The sequence below is a fragment of the Rhinolophus ferrumequinum genome, chromosome 12, assembly GCF_004115265.2.
Source record: "Rhinolophus ferrumequinum isolate MPI-CBG mRhiFer1 chromosome 12, mRhiFer1_v1.p, whole genome shotgun sequence".
NCBI classification, from domain to species: domain Eukaryota; kingdom Metazoa; phylum Chordata; class Mammalia; order Chiroptera; family Rhinolophidae; genus Rhinolophus; species Rhinolophus ferrumequinum.
The window spans coordinates 30,386,832-30,404,741 of NC_046295.1; positions in this window are offsets into that span (position 1 = coordinate 30,386,832).

A 17,910-nucleotide genomic window follows, 5' to 3' on the forward strand; every position below is an offset into this window, starting at 1 on the left:
GGAAGAGGAAGGGAGTAGAGTGATTGGGAGGGAAGAAGTAAGAAACCTACGGGATGCTGGTTATGCTGTATTTTTCACCTGGGTGGTAATTGTGAAAATTCATCAAGCTGTATATTTATGATTTGTGCACTTTTCTATGTGTGACATTTAAATCAAAAGGCTTTTTAAACACTTAGTGTGTTAATTTTTGTATATTTTTTATTATCAACTTTCTTACCTACCCACCTTTTATAAATGGACAATCCAGGTTAATTTAACTTGATAAACTAAAAGGTAAAACTTCTGAACCTTCCCCTTCTTTTTCCATAGAAATTTTTGGGTTTTTATTTAAAAAGGGGAAAACTTTAAGGCAAAAACAAGTGAATGGGAAACTGAACTCCTTTTTCCTTTTGGTCCTATTGACGCTTAAGAATTTCAGTAACTGAAAGGGTTTTCTCTCAACTCTTTGTTTCCTTTACTTAGATTTTTTGTTTTTGTTTTTCTTAACCAGGGTTGTCAGTAACGCAGAATGAAATGTAATACTCCATTACAATAATTTTGTTAAAGTAGGTTTTTTTTAGCTTTTCATATATATATATATATATATATATATATATGTATATATATATATATACACACACACACACACATATATATATATTTCAAATCCTTTTTAGCTGTAGCCAAAGACTATATTAAATTTTTAATAATAAAACGGGGATTATTTTTAAAATATATTCTTCCTAAGTTTGCTGAAATCACTTCGGGTTAGTAAGGAAAGCAGCAGGTCTATTTATGACAGCATATGATAATGTCATCTGTGTGTTAACCAACTGCTGTAGTCTGTAGGCCAGAGGATTTCCCGGGAAGGAGGTACATTGGCTTACACTGTAGACTCAAGAAAAACTTGAGAGTAATAAGTCTGTCTAAAAAAAAAAAAAAAAAGTAAGTCTATCTAATCACATATCTAACCAATAAAGGCCATATAATTTCCAGTGTATTGAAGTGTATGTGATTTAAACCAATCTATAGAGAAGACCTATTCACTCTTTCAACTCTTACCAAAATGTGCTAGGAAGGAGTACTCCGGCATGAATTATAGAAAGGAAGTGATCTATATGGTAGAGAAATTATTGTGACCTTAATCCAATCAGAATCAAAACAAATTCTACTGGTTTTTTGATGTACATGCACATATCTTACCTGTGTTTCATTTCATCATAGGTTAATTCTTATTTTCAATAAAAAAATTGCTTTGGGGTCTTCAGCAAGTTACTCTTAAATGATAGACAAAGAGGCTACTTTCATTTACGTTTTTATGTCCTTTAAGTATTTACTACCACTTTGGGAAACTGACATTATCTGCTAAAGTTGAACATATACATACGCTGTGACCCAGCAATTTCTCTCCTAGGTATGTACATAATATATACACACATCAAAATACATATTAAGAGCAGCATTGTTTGCAATTGCTGAAAACATACTAAAGATAAAATGTGGAGGTCAGTGTTTATAAATTTAATAACCATAGAACAAGGTCATTATTTCAGGTAGAAGCCAGGTACGCTTTCTCTTAGGCCTGAGGTGGAGGCCTTCCAGGAATAAGGTATAGAAAAGAGTTTTATGCCCTTGAAGTAGTAAGGAAGGTGGTCCAAACTGACCAGGAGGAGGTGGAAGTGCTCGTGGTGAGCTTGTGATGAGCAGTGAGTGCTGAGAAGGGTTGGAATTTGGACCAGGGTGAACCAAGCCCTCCATTGTTATGGAAGGGGAGGAAATTTTTTGGATATTGATTAGTATGCCTCAGGATTACAGTCTAAGCACATCACTTCCATCATACGTCACAGAGTACCAGTAATTTCACAGGCCATCTTTCATCACTGAGGTCATCTTTCATCACTTTCATCATGCCACCCTCAGGCATGAACTTAAGAGATTCCTTCATTGAGGGAGACATTAGACATTGTATTGCTATTTGTACAAAGTCTCTGATCATAATAGAAAACAAAGCACTTGGCATCTTAGAAATGAAATTGATGTATAATTGGAAAGAGACCATAAAATGTCTTCTTGGAGTTGCTTTAACAATCCCTGGTTTTCAGAGTATTACCAACTTTTTTGTTGTTGTTCCTCTATTAACTTTTGTCTCAGAAAGGTGGCATGCTGCATCTCTCCAGTAATGGCTCTTTCATATCACAAACAAGGATCCAATTATCACGGGCATTGTTGTGAAGAACAAAATGTTGCCTTATATTTTCATATTCTATAGTTTACCTCTGTTTTGTTGAATTTACTGATTTAATATTTCCCTTCCTTTGTTGACTGCTCCTAATCTTTTCTGCTCAAATTCTTCTAGTAAGGTATTCTGTCTGATCAATGAGTTCAATTTTGAGCTTGAAACTTTATATTTTCTAGAGGCATTACACTGACTACAATGAAAAAGTACTCTGTTCCACCTTCCTTGGGTTCTCTTCCAATCAAGCATAATTGACGCTTCTTCACTCAGCTAAAAGTTGTAAATGGTTGTCTCTCCAATATTAATACAGTTTGGGCCTCTCTCATATCCATTTCATTTCCTGTTGTGATTAATTGCAAAATATGGCCACAAATTCCTCCCATGATCCTATGCAATACGACTTTGAGCCTCCTCCCATCAAGAGGTTGCCTTTTTCCCCACCCTTTGAATCTGGGCTGATCTCATGACTTGCTTTTATCAATAGAATGTGGCAGAAGCAGTGTTATGTGACTTCCAAAGCCAGGTCTTAAGAAACACTGCAGCTTCTACTTTCACCCTCTTACGATGCTCCTCTGAGAATAGGAGGTCACATGTAAAAGAACTAAGGCTCCCAATGGACAGCCAGCACCAACTGCCATACAGGTGAGTGAAGGACATTCCAGCCCAAGGACACCTAAATGCAGCTGCAAGAGTGAGCCCAGGCAAAACTGGCAGATAAACTGTTACCCAACCAATAGAATCATAAAAAAATAATAATAAATCACTCATGCTTTAAGCCAGGAAGTTGTGGGGTTATTGGGACCAATAGATAACTGGCAGAACTGTTTTCTCTGTCACTTTCTCACCTTGGTGATGCCCTGGCTCTCCTTTGTCTAATTCAGAAAATACAATTTATTTCCAATTACTTTTTTGCTCAGTTTCAATTGATCTGCACAATTATTCAAAACTTTAGCGACATCACTCTTGTAATCAAGAGATTCTTCCCTCTCTTTTGGATACCTCTGATATACAGTCTGTCAGTTTTTCCTGAGCTTAATGTTTTGCTCATTCCAACTTCCTCTTTTGAAGGGAGCCCACATTAACTTTCTCTTCAAGTAGTTTTGCTTCATTAGAGCTATCTTACCTCTAAAAGGTTTGTTGAATCCTTTCTCGTTATTTTTATATGAACTTAAAACGTTTCTACAGATTTATTTTTCTCTTCTTATTTTACACCAAAACAAGTTTTCACTAGCTTTATATTACTTTCTTAATTTTTCCTGATTTGAGCCAGTCCCTTCCACAAAGAGGTGCTTTCTTATTTTATGGGCTGTTCTCTTCAAGCGAGTTCTTACTTTTTGAAACTTCTGTTGATATTCTGACACCTTTTCAGGAATTTGTTTTTATTCCTTTAAATTGAGGTTTATCCTTCTCAGCAATTGACGTTTAGATAATTGATGTAATCCGTTCTTTTTCGGAAAGGAATCCTCTCCAGACTGAAATGAAGGTCAAATGTTAGAGAGGACTGATAAGGGCAACATTCCACGGCATCCCTGTCACTGCGGCAGGTTAGTGTCTAGATTGCGCGCCCAGCACAGACCTGATCTGGGCTCCACGGGACGCCAGTCTAAATCCTTCAAGGAAGTGAAGGCCCCGTTTCTGTGATTTGTTTGGAGCAGTGATTCTCAAAGTTTTTTTTTTTACAGGAATCGGCAAGTTTACAACTATTTTCATAATAACACTAAGACTTTCCTTGCCCTCTTTCGCTTTCATTCATTCTCTCTAACAGTGGAGTTTTCCAAGAGTGCGGTCAGGATTAATTTCACCGCTGCTCTGAAGGCTAATGGAATGTGCGCGCTTCTGTATTAGTGTGTTTTAAATTTTTGTTTTCAAATCCAATACTATGATAAATCTCGATGGATCTACCCACGAAGACAATTTTCACGAGTGTTAAAGAGGTTCTGCGACCAAAATGTTTGAGAACTGCATGAGAGAATTTACCTTAAGAAAGATTAAATTTCCTTAATTCTCATCCTTTGACAGTAAGTCCCTCCTTGAAGCGCCCTTTCCTTTCGAGGGGCCTTTGACTCAGAAGAGGGGTCCGGAGCTGCTGCCGCGGGGCATCACCGCGTGGGCTGCCGGCCGAAGCCATAGCCGCGGGGTCCGGGTGGACCGGCGGGTTGGGGGAAGATGCGTGGGGTGAAAGGCGAAGGGGCAGCAAGGGACAGGCCCTGGAGCAGGAGGAGGAGGCGCGGGCCGCGCTGGGCTGGACCTCCGCGGGACTCTCCGAGGGCCCAGGCGTTTCCTGCCCGCCCCCCAAACCCGGCATCTCCCCTGCCTGCCAGTCACCTCCCAGGTTCCCAACTTTCTTGTTTCCCCTCCATCCCTTCCCCTGGAGCAGATCGGTTCCTGGGGTGTGTGCCTAACCCTACCTCAAGGACAATATTGATAGCCTTTCTGGAAGAGGGGTGGGGGCTGTTTTTTGCAAAATATAAACGGGGAGATTGCCTTTCTATTGCAGGCGTTTCCGTAATAACTCCAAACATACGGTCCCGAAACACAGTTCTGCGCGTTTGCGGACTTTTGGGGTAAATAGCATTGGGGTAGACCACTGAAAACCCATGCAGAGCGCTAACAAGCCCATTGTTTTGCATCCGGAACATTAACAATTCCTCTGCTTGCACAGGTAAAAGTCCTGGGGAGTGTGTGGTGGCCACTCTTAGTGGATGTCTGGCAGCCTTAGTTAGACACTAAGGAACCAGCTTCCTCCTTACACCAGGTAGGTTCCCGAAGGCATTACAAAGTTCATCAAAAATTATAATCTTATCTGAGGGATAGCATTTTTATTACTTTTTATTAACACCTAGAGAAATGTCTTCAGAATTTTTCATCTGCACACATAGCTTCTCAAAATAATTTAACATGGTGGGAAAGTGTGTGTGGGGGCGGGGGGGGGGGGGTGTTGCAACTACTAACCCAGCTACCTTTTTTCACCAAAACGGAGACTTCTATAGAATTTTCAGCTTTTCTGTAAGGTCTTCCTACATTGTAAGGTTTTTTATTTTTCTTTAATTGCTCCCAAACATTAATGTACAGAGAAAAAGTCCACTTGAACCCACAATATTTCCACTATTATACTGGCATAGGCCTACTTATCAATGGCCTATGAGCTAATTCTTCCACCGTGTTAAACTAAAAACTTTTTAACTTCCATGACTGAAGTATTTTAAGTAAGGTTTTTTATGGAGCCAAAATAAAATATCTGTTCCTGGGGCATGGAGTCCAAACCACCAGCAGCATAGCTAAGTAGAAAAACCAGCATGTCCATCATCCCAAAGTTTTGCAAGTGTTTTTACACATCAGGTAGGGGGAAGGGGAAAGAAAGAGGTAGTCTGAAAGAGTTTACATTAGCTTTAGGCCAGGGGTGGGAGAAGGTGAAGCAGGGCCAGCTCAGGGACAGGCACAGTCAGTCGCATAAACAAATGTCCACTTCTGTAGATTAGCTGGAGGCAGCAGTCGGGAAAGCCCAAGTGTAAACAACGCACAGGGGCTCCTGGAGTTAGATGGTGTCTGGCTAAAATAATCTGCGGAAATAGCCACCTGGAAATTAATCCGCAGCCCAACAGGCAAAATAGGAATGTGAGCAGTCTTTTGTTAACTGGTCAGCAACCATTAACAGACTAACAGTTTTGTCTCCTCTTCTCACTCTCCGACGCTGTGATTTAATTTAGGACATCTCAGCACTTTCTCCTCCTCAACAGTCTTAGCGGAAGCAACTAACACCTCGTTTTACTTCCATTTTCCTGTGCTCCTCTTCATGTTTGCCAGATCTTTTGCCAAAGATTTTCCATTTATCTCTTGCTTGGCAGAAGTTAAGCTGCTACTAATTTTCGGAGGAGGTCACATGTGAACTAGATCCTGAGCTCTCCTGTTCAGAAGTAAGTTTTTCCAAAGACTGCCCCTATTGAGACTGCAGAAGTCAGCCTGTTTCGCCATCCTGCCCCACCCACTACGGGTGGCATAATGTTGTCTGGTGAATCCACTCTTTCACTTGGAAAGCCTTGAAGAGGATTTCATGTTGAGTCTCTTAGCTACTAGGTTCACCCCCACAAGTCAAGTGAACAAGGATTAGTGGCAGACTCCATATAGATGGCAGAAAATCTTGTATTTTCCTTGTTCTAGCTTCCTGTTATTTAACAGCAGCAAACAACAAAATAAAATAACCATGAGACTAAAGATGCATACTCTGGATAATCCTTGCCACCCATTAACCAGTGAATGGATATTCAGTGAGTGCCTGCCTCTTTGAATTGTTGAGATGCTAGCGATAGTTGTAAACAAGGTAGATATGGCTTTGCCTGTACGAAGTATCTCAGTGATGCCACTGAAAAGGCAAGAGCCTCCAATGCTGACAAAACCATTCCTGTCGACCTAGTTTCATTAGCTATACTTAAAATAAGTGGATTAATTATCTAGCATCTGTACTGTTTAGTCCCCTTGATCTCTTGTTATTTTCATATTGGGTAATCCTTTGTCAGCACCATTGTTTTTCCTACAAGAATGTCTGTTGATAAAAGCCATATCTACGTGTGATGCTATTTCAGCTTCATTTTTCTTTTTTAGACCTAGACTTAGCATTTAAATTATTGAAGGACATCACACAAGCTCAAACTGAGGAATAATCTATAAAACCACTGTTCTGTATTCTGCAAAAACCCTGTCATGAAAGTGATCCAAATCAAAGGAAGATTAAAAGATACGACAATTAAATGCAATATGTGGTCCTGGACTTGGAGACAGATAGATAGGGAAATGCTACAATGGACATTATTAGGACAATTAAAGAAATTGGAATATAGACTAGATAAAATTGGAATATGGACTATAACATATTTTATCAATGTTAAATTTCCTATATTTGATATCTATACTGTAGTTATGTAAAAGAATAGTGTTTTTCTTAGGAAATACACACTAAAGTTTTCAGGGGAAAGGAAACATTACCTGTGCAACTCAGTCTCAAGTGGTTCAAAAAGTATAAACCATAAGAGTGTGTGTATGTGTGTGTGTGTGTGTGTGTGTGTGTGTGTGTGTATAGGGAGGGAGAAAGAGCTACAGAGCGAGAGAGATAAGGCAAATACAGTAAAATGGTAAATCTAAGTAAAGGGTGTATGAGAGTTCTTTGTTCTAGTCTTGCAACTTTTCTGTATGTTTAAAATTAATTCAAAATAAAAACAGGAAAAAACTACCTAACAATATGTATCAATTCACATTCCAACCATCTTTTCTAGAAGGCAATTTGCACATATGTGTCAAAATCCTTAAAAATGTGCACTGCCTTTAAGCCTGCAATTCTACTTTAGGCATTTTTTTTGCAAGGAATCAATTGGAGGTGAGAGTAAGTTATGTGTATGAAATCTTATCCTACAGTTATTTTGATAGTTAAAATTTTGTTTTATTTTTTAATAATTGTTTTATTTTTCAGTTACAGTTGACATACAATATTATATTAGGTCCAAGTGTACTACAGCATGATTAGACATTCATATAATTTACGAAGTGATCCTCCCGATAAGTCTAGTACCCATCTGATACCATACATAGTTATTACAGTATTATTGACTATATATTCCTTATGCTATACCCTACATCCACATGATTACTTTGTAATTACCAATTTGTACTTCTTAATCCCTTCCCTCTTTTCGCCCACCCCCCCAAAGTTAAAATTTTGAAACATTAAACGTTCATGGTGTTGTTCTGACTAAAAATAGGATTCAATACTGCCATTAAAAAGCTTGCTGTAATGTGTAATATGTATTGTCATAGAAAACACTGGCCAATATATTATTGTTAATGAAAAAGTAACAAAACAATATCTAAAATGTTTCTACCTTTATTTAAAATATATATATTTACAAAGAACAAAATCTTAGAAACACACATTTCCAAATTTTAACAATGGTTCCTTTTTATATGTTGGGATTACAGAGATATACGTGTCATTTTAAATTTGTACTTTTCTTTATTTTTCAAAAGCTCTGAATTCCACACATATTACTCTGTGAAGAAAAAAAGAGCAATAAGAAAAAAAATGAAGGCCAGCCTGGTGGCTCAGGCGGTTGGAGCTCCATGCTCCTAACTCTGAAGGCTGCCGGTTCTATACCCACATGGGCCAGTGGGCTCTCAACCACAAGGTTGCCAGTTCGATTCCTCAAGTCCCGCAAGGGATGGTGGGCTGCACCCCCTTAACTAGCAACAGCAACTGGACCTGGAGTTGGGCTGCGCTCTCCACAACTAAGACTGAAAGGACAACAACTTGAAGCTGAACCACATCCTCCACAACTAAGATTGAAAGGACAACAACTTGACTTGGAAAAAGTCCTGGAAGTATACACTGTTCCCCACTAAAGTCTAGTTCCCCTTCCCCAATAAAATCTTAAAAAAAAAAAAAAATGAAATCCCCACGATACTCTATAATATGGGAGTTTGTATGGTAGTTTCATGCTTCACACAATTAAAGATGTAGGGTTAGGTTTAGGGGAAAAAATTAACAGTATTGGTCATTTCATGTAATAATAGATGTTAGTAATAGATGTTCAACTCAGAATTTTATATCCAGTGAAAATATCCTTCAGAAAAAGAGATGAAATAAAGACATAAAAGGAAAAAGGGAAACTAGGAGAATTTGTTGCAAAAAACCTGCTTTTAAAAATTGCAAAAGATGGGCCGGCCGGGTGGCTCAGGCGGTTAGAGCTCCATGCTCCTAACTCCGAAGGCTGCTGGTTCGATTCCCACATGGGCCCGTGGGCTCTCAACCACAAGGTTGCCAGTTCAATTCCTCGAGTCCTGCAAGGGATGGTGGGCAGCACCACCTGCAATAAGATTGAACACGGCACCTTGAGCTGAGCTGCCGCTGAGCTTCTGGATGGCTCAGTTGGTTGGAGTGCATTCTCTCAACCGCAAGGTTGCTGGTTCGACTCCTGCAAGGGATGGTGGGCTGTGCCCCCTGCAACTAGAAACGGCAACTGGACCTGGAGCTGACCTGCGCCCTCCACAACTAAGATTGAAAGGACAACCACTTGACTTTGAAAAAAGGCCTGGAAATACACACTATTCCCCAATAAAGTCCTGTTCCCCTTCCCCAATTAAAAAAAAAAAAATTCCAAAAGAAAGTTCAAACATAAGGGAAATAATATCAGACAGAGAAAAGGAACATCAGAAAGTAGGGAACAATAACATAAAGGATAAATACTTGGGTAAATAAAACAGTTTATTTTTTTCCTCTTGACTGCTTTAAAATATGTTTGATGGTTGAAAGCAAAAATTATCACATTGTCTTATTGAGTTTTCAATGTAGGAGATGTAACATACAAGACAATTATAACATAAAAGAGGAAAGGTAAAGGAACCTAAATGGCAGTCCATTTGCAATGATAAAATATAGATTCTAAGCAAATTGTGCAAAGTATGTTTTCCCGAAAATAAGACCTAGCCGGACAATCAGCTCTAATGCTTCTTTTAGAGCAAAAATTAATAGAATACCTGGTCTTATTTTACTAGAAGAACCGGTGTAATGTAATGTAATGTAATGTAATGTAATGTAATATAATATATAATACTCAGTCTTATATTACATATTAATTTTTGCTCCCAAAGACGCATTAGAGCTGATTGTCCGGCTAGGTCTTATTTTCAGGGAAACATGGTACACCAAAATTTCTGTCACAACCTATATAAAACTACACAAAGAGACAGCTAAAAATTCAAATAATAAATTAAAATGGAATACCAAAACTGTTCTCATTTCCCAAAGGATTGTAAGAAAGGGACAAGAGAGGAATGAAAAACACAGAAAATAAATGGATAATAAATGGATAATAAAATGATAATAGGGGATTGAAATTTAAAGATCACTAATCATATGCTTAGGCACACCAATTAAAAGATAGAGAATGTCAGAGTGAATTAAAAAACATGACCCAGTTATAACTTATCTACTAGAAACTCATTTCAGATATAATGATATAGGTAGGCTGAAATTTAAAGGGTGTGTGTGGGGGGGAGGGGAAGTAAACACTAATAAAAAGGAAGCTAGAGTAGCTAACTTAATGTCAAAAGTAGACTACAGAACAAAGAAAATTACCAGGGATAGAGGGGGTATATTAGTAATCTATTGCTGTGTAACAAATTACCCTGAAAACAAGCGGATTAAAACATACAGTTATTATTGCAGTTTCTGTGGGTCAGAAATCTCAGCATAACTTTGCTAGGTTCTGTGCCTCAGGCTCTGCTACAAGGTGGCAATCAAAGGTCAGCCAGGGATGTGGTCTCACCTGGAGACTTAACTAAAACAGGATCTACTTCCAAGCTGACTCAGGGGATTCCGTTGTTCCCAGGCTATTAGGTTGAGGGCCTCCATTTCTCACTGGCTGCTTGCCAGAGGCCCTCCTCCCTTCCCTGCCATGTGGGCCTCTCCATAGGGTTGCTCACAATATGACATCATCAGAGTAAGCACACAAGAAGAACTAGAAAATGAGTGTAGGAACAAAAAGTCATAATATTTATCCGGAGAAATCCAAAACTTCAATTCAAAAATCTTTATGCACTCCTATGTTTATTGCAGCACTATACACAATAGCTAAGACATGGAAACAACCAAAATGCCCATCGGTAGATGACTGGATTAAGAAACTGTGGTACATTTATACAATGGAGTATTACGCAGCCATAAAGAAGAAAGAAATCTTACCATTTGCAACAACATGGATGGACCTAGAGAATATTATGTTAAGTGAAATAAGTCAGACAGAGAAAGATAAGTACCATATGATCTCACTTATTTGCGGAATCTAAAGAAAAGAATAAGTGAATGAACTAATCAGAAACAGTTTTGGAGACAAAGAGGAAAAACTGAGGGTTGCTAGATGGGCGGGAGGGGTGGGGATTGGGGGGGAGGGTGAGGGGATTGGAGGGCAGTCGGTGACCACAGGATGGCCATGGGTTTGAAAATTAATCTGGGGAACGTAATTTAGTGGTTACCAGAGGGTTAGGGGGTTGGGGGGTGGGAGATGAGGGTAAGGGGGATCAAATATATGGTGATGAAAGGGGAACTGACTCTGGGTGGTGAACACACAGTGTAATTTATGGATGATGTGATACAGAATTGCACACCTGAAATCTATGTAATTTTACTAACAATTGTCACCCCAATAAATTTAAAAAATAAAATTAAAAAAAAAGTCATAATATTTTATAAACACTGATAAACTTCTAGCAAGATGGAGAAAGAAAAAAGAACATACAAATTACCAATATCAAAAATGAAAGAGGGGACTATCACTACATAGTGGAGGTTTGCACACTATTTCCAACATTTCAAAAACGGTGATGGAGTAGATGAAAGAGCATGAGCTTTGGAGTTGACAGATATGGGTAAAAACCCTGATATTTTCAGTTATGTTATTTGTAAAATGGTGTTTGTAATATTTCAGCTCAAACATTGAATGAGGACTAAATGACATTGAAGTACGTAAAGAATCTGGCACATAGACTGTGCCCAACAAATGATACATTTCCATTCATCCCCTCCTATCAGGAATGACATTTATCAATAATAAAGATAAACAAGGGGACTATGTTTGGTTTTTTATTACCAATTATGTAAACTCATTATGAGATAGTTTTTATATTTAAAGGTTTCCAATACCATCTTACCATGCTGATCGAAAGCTCAATTTATATCTATTTGGCTAGCTATCTCTTTCTATATATGTATCTATGATGAAAACCAAATGGGAAACCAAATTTAATACACTTTTGATAATTTTGTTTGAGAATTTATAGTTCCAAACCTAGTGCCCATGAGGAAAGCCCTATTGGTAACCATAGGATTAATGTGTCCAGTAATAGGTCTGACAATTAAGTTCGCAAACTTGTTACACCGATGTTGCTAACCTTTTTTGATATCAGAAGTATTCATTATGAATTTGTACCAACTGGACAAACAGTTAATCAAGTTTACTGTTCAGAAGTGCTGAAAAGGCTACATGAAAAAGTTAGACAACCTCAATTTTTCGCCAACAATTCATGGCTTTTGCATCACGACAATGCACCAGCTCACACGGCACTGTCTGTGAGGGAGTTTTTAGCCAGTAAACAAATAACTGTATCGGAACACCCTCCCTACTCACCTGATCTGGCCCCCAATCATTTCTTTCTTTTCCTGAAGATAAATATTGAAAGGAAGACATTTTGATGACATTTAGGACATCAAGGGTAATACGATGACAACTCTGATGGCCATTCCAGAAAGAGTTCCAAATTGCTTTGTAGGATGGACTAGGCGCTGGCATCGGTGCATAGCTTCCCTTGGAAGGTGACTATAGTGATATTCAGCAATGAGATATGTAGCACTTTTTCTAGGATAAGTTCGCAAACTTGATGGTCAGACCTCGTATGTATGTAATTTTACGAAGCCCACACTAGATAGCAGATTTTAGACAGGATTTTCTGGGTTGCAAATTAGCTAGGGTTTCTCTGCAATCCTGGAGCCTAATCAGTTGATACAGAGAGTAGAACCATCCTCCTGGTTTCCTCTTTGTGGGTGATAGTTGAGATATTTGGGAACCTTGTTGCCAGGGGGCCGAATTAGAAAAGCCACGTATCTGTGAAGGTTTCTGTGGGAAGAAAAGGAATGAACAAATACCATTCACTGAAACCCAAACAGCCAGATCCATTTCTGCAAGATTTTTATTAAAAAAAAAAAAAAGAAAGGAAAAAAGCTACATGCTATATTTTATCACTACAATTTGGTGAAGAGGAGTAGATATGAGTTGGGAATCTAAATGAAAAGTAGGTATGAGTTGGGAATCTTCTGAGCCATTTTGATGATTGATTTCAACATATTTTTTTTAATGCAAATCTTTTTTGTTTCATCTCTATTTTTTTCTTTCCTTCTTTTATTTTAATCATGTCTTAAACAAGTATTTAATAAGAACATACTGTGTATAAAGAACTGTGTAAATGGGGTGGGGTGAGGGAGTTGATGTAGGGAAGTAGAGTGGAAGTAGAGTGGATCATGAATTCTAAGCAACCCCCTCGCTTTAAGGATCCTGTAGTCTTACAGGGAAATATAATAAGACAACTACAGAAATACCTTGTTACAGGTAGAAAGTAAGACATGCCTATGAAGTGTTATCAGATAATAAGGAGAGGATTATCTCATTCTGGGATGAATAGTGGAAAGGGAAGAAAATACTTATTTCTTAAAAAGGCAATTATTGACATATACGGAGGACTAACTATATGACAGGTATTGAGCTAGATGGTTTAGATGCATGATTTAATTCATATCACTTTTACCCTGTTAGATATTAATTACAATGCCTGTATTTCAGAGGAGATAACTTAGTCTTGGGGAAGATAAGTAAGCAACAAATCCAAGCTTAAACCCAGGTCTGGTTGCCTCTAAAGATTGCATGTGGAAGAGGGAGCATCTGTCACTGTTTTTATTTTTGTAAATGAATAATTGCCTTTCTAAGAAATACATATTTTATGTATGTTCACTGAATGCTAGAAGAATTGGAATAGATTGGAAGGCAGGAAATAGGCAGTCAGGAACAGCGTCAACACAGACTTGGAGGCTGGGGGAGATATGGTGGTGGGGATCCAGGCTGGGACTGGACTGGGGCGACCTGTAGACAGATACGAAGTTCTCAGACCTAAAAACGCCTTTAGAAAGAGAGGAAAGTCACATGCACAGCATAGGGAATATTGTCAATAACATCATATTAACTATGTACAGTGACAGATTGTTACTAGACTTATCCTGGTGACCACTTCATAAGCTATATAAATGTCTAATCACTGTGTTATACACCTGAAACTAATATAATATTGTATGTCAACTATAATTGAAAAACAAATACAAATGTAATTTAAACAAGAGGAAAGAAAGACATCATTTAAATCTGCACAGGGACCAAACCTGTATCAATACATCTGCAGGAGATTATTTCTGGGATTTCTCCATTTGACCTAGTGCCCTGCTTCTGCTGAGCCTCTGTTCTGGGTTTCCCTGCTGGCTCTGCATTATACTCCATTCACGGAACTCACAGAAGTGAATATATCAATTCCTCAGGATACTGGCAGTAACGCCTATAATTTCTTTTCAACAAATAGTTTTTAAGCTCCTACCATAAGCCTGCCCTAGGCCATAACAGCCAACATGAGTCCAATGGAGGCCCTGCCTCAAAATTACGTCGTACTTAGGCCTCCCTCGAAGTCCTTGTCAAATTATGAGCTCCTTCGGTGTTCCTTTGTATTTCCTTGTCGTGGAGCAGAGTGGTTAAGGGAGTAGATTTGATGTCAGACAGAACTGGGTTCACGTCCAAGTTCTAATCCTTGTGAATTGTATCAACTTGATCACACAGAGATTTTATGGGCCTGTTTCCTTCTCTGTAACACAGGGATCATGATAATAGTGGCTTGTGAATATAGATGACTTAATATAGGACCAGGAAAATTGAGTGCTTTAGCACAGTGCCTGCCTCCTAATAAGAGCTCAATAAATGGTAGCCAGCAACTGGAGGATGGGGGACAGAGGGAAGATTGAAAACGCTAGCCTTGTCCTTGTAGTCTGAAAAATTAAGTTTTATACAGCAACGTTGGACTAATCACAATCTCCATGAGCTTTGGGTGGCCCATAACTGTGTGAGTCACAGCCTCAGGCTGCCCTTCTGATACCACTGGGAGCACCCCTCCCATGCCTGGGATATGATCAGTGCTCTCTTCAGTGCGACTTCTGACTAGTGCCCAATGCCAAAGACCTTGAATTTCTGCACCCCTCAAATGATATTCTTCCATGTCGACACAGAAGAGTGTTGATGGTCAAAAGAGGACCATGCGTTCTGAAGGAGGAAGTCGTCATGAAGTAATTGGTGAGAAAACTGTTTCATTAACTGGCTTCTATAGACAGTGAAAGATATCGGGCCAAACTGAAGTCCCATCTTAAGTGCAAACGGAAATTGTGACGCTTCAGGGTGCTGGCTCCTGCTCCCTCTTCTTGGATGACAGCCTAATATCCACAGAGTTTAGGCAGAGGGAAGAGTCTGCAGGGTAGGAGAACTTTGCAGTCAGAAACTGGTGCTTCAAAAGAACTGCTTCTCATCACAACAGGCCATGAGCAAGGGGCCATTCCATTGCTTCTATGATCTTGTCATCTACCATTTTTCCCCTCTCTCACTCTGCCCTAACCTGCAGGATAAGCTGTTCTTGAGTCTGCAATTCAGGGCAATGTGTTTCTTTCCAAGTTTCATCAATGGACCCAAGATCAAAGTATTCAGTTAAGGCCCATGTTCACGTTCTTTGTACTTGTTATAAATTGGTCTGATGCTTTCCTAATTAACTCGAACTGAATTCTATAAACATATTTAGATGAGCCATCATAAAGAAATCATTCTCAAACCTTTCTAAGAGATACCGTTAGCAAATTATTAAAATGATACATTTTGTTTTTAAATTTAGTATCGAAGAAGTATTATGATGTTAACATTCACATGGTAAAATATTAAAACTATAAAATGACGTACATGGACAATGTCCAGTCTTGTCTCTTCTGAACTCCAGTCTTCTTACCTGTATCCAGTTCCCACTCCAACTTCACCAATCAACTCCCTCACCTCTAGAGCACATCCCGTCCTCTGATATGTGGGTAACTCTAGGAGCTCTTTGGGAGTTGTCATTTCACATCCATGATCATCATCGTTATCCATAAGTGCCCAAATCTAGCAAGCTTAGCTGTGCAGCACAGACAAGAAGTGCAATCCCAGAGGGCACACATGGTACCCGTGGGAACAACGAGCTAACAATTTTGGGGGCATGCCAAGCAGGACGTACATTCGTCAAGCAGTACCGGTTAACAGGGTCCCCGGTGTGGCCTTCCACTGTGGGGCCTCCCACCCTCAGTTCTCAGTCCACACCATTCAGTTCAGACCTCGGCTTCAGAGGGAACTGCCTGAGGCAGTCAGTTCCAAACAGTTTTGTCTCTAACAATCGGCTCAACCGCTTCCTAAGTATGGAGGCCATCTGTAGGTGTTCTGCAGGAAAGACCGGTGTTGGGGGTCACCCCCTGCCATCTCAGGGTCGGTGCCAGTCAGGTGTTAGCCCAGCTCCGCAACCAGTTTGAATTCAAAGTGCTCACAGGTTGAAAAGGCACACAGTGAGCTTTCCTTTAGAAAGAGGGCAAGGCTTCCAGGAACAGTTCTGAAAAGCAGAGATTACTAATGGTCTCTCCCTCCCCTGCCTTCAGGAACTGGGGTTTTGTTTTTTCCTCTGTCATTACAAAATCAGTTGTGTCTTATTCAGCAATCATAATATTTTTCAATCATCCCCTCCTCTCATCTAGACCTTTCATAAGGAAGGGCTGTATGTAAGAAGCATAAAAGCATGTGTGTTTTTTTTTTTTTAAAGATTTTATTGGGGAAGGGAAATAGGACTTTATTGGGGAACAGTGTGTACTTCCAGGCCTTTTTTCCAAGTCAAGTTGTTGTCCTTTCGATCTTAGTTGTGGAGGGCACATCTCAGCTCCAAGTCCAGTTGCCGTTGTTAGTTGCAGGAGGTGCAGCCCACCATCCCCTGCGGGAGTCGAGGAATTGAACCAGCAACCTTGTGGTTGAGAGCCCACTGGTCCATGTGGGAATTGAACTGGCAGCCTTCGGCGTTAGGAGCACAGAGCTCCAACCACCTTAGCCACCAGACCGGACCCCGAGGCACAAAAGCATTTTCACAGGAAAACATTTTTGTATAATTTAATCAGAAAGACACATCATATTCAGAATTGGTCAGAATTAAATCTTGAATTAAAAAAAATTTTTTTTAATGAGTTTACATAACCTTCCATCCTTTTTGTCCTGATCATTTATCCAGAAAGTAGCCTAGAAAAGATTAATTCCTCTCTGAGGACAGCTGCGTTTAATAATCAGACTGCCTTACTAAGATGAGTATACCAGGAGAAAGGTGAGGGAAGTCAAGTCAGGCAACACCATTGTTGCAAACTGCAACTAATCTGGAAAGCCAGACACAAGTCAACAGCAGTGAGTGGACCCTGAGACAGGACCCAGAGTCGGGCCTGTCAGTAATGGCTGGAGGGTCACACTCCTTGGAATGTGCCCTTTTCTGTGGGCATTTGTTGGTGACTCAGATGGTCCAACCAGCATCCATGTTTCCACAACTTGGCCTTAATCGGCAACTGTCCTAGAGCCCAAGTTTTGTTTTTTGAGTAAAACAACTTCATCAGTTTTTACCCTGGCACAGCTAGTGTTGAGGCTGAAATAGCCCAGAGAGTTAGCTTGCTGCCAATACCAGAAAGTACCAGGTTTCAGCTTAAAGTCAGGTCTAGGCGATTAAAGATCAAGATTGCAAAAAGTCCAGCAGCTTTTCTTCAGCAGCAGCAAAGCCCAAAGGCTGCAAGGCCAGACAGCCAAGTTCCAAGTCCAACTGACAAGCAAGACTTTGTTAAACTCTTTTTATCTTGTCCGTTTTAAAGTTCAAATAGACCCTGTCAAAAAATGCACATCTGATTTGGAAAATCATCAGCCTTAATGGGTCAGACATCTGATTATACAAAGGCTCATTAGCACCTAAAATCCTTTTTATAAAATTCTAATAGTGTATTTCCATCTGGTTTCAGGGTTTCATGCTTTCCTTTTTACCAGAGT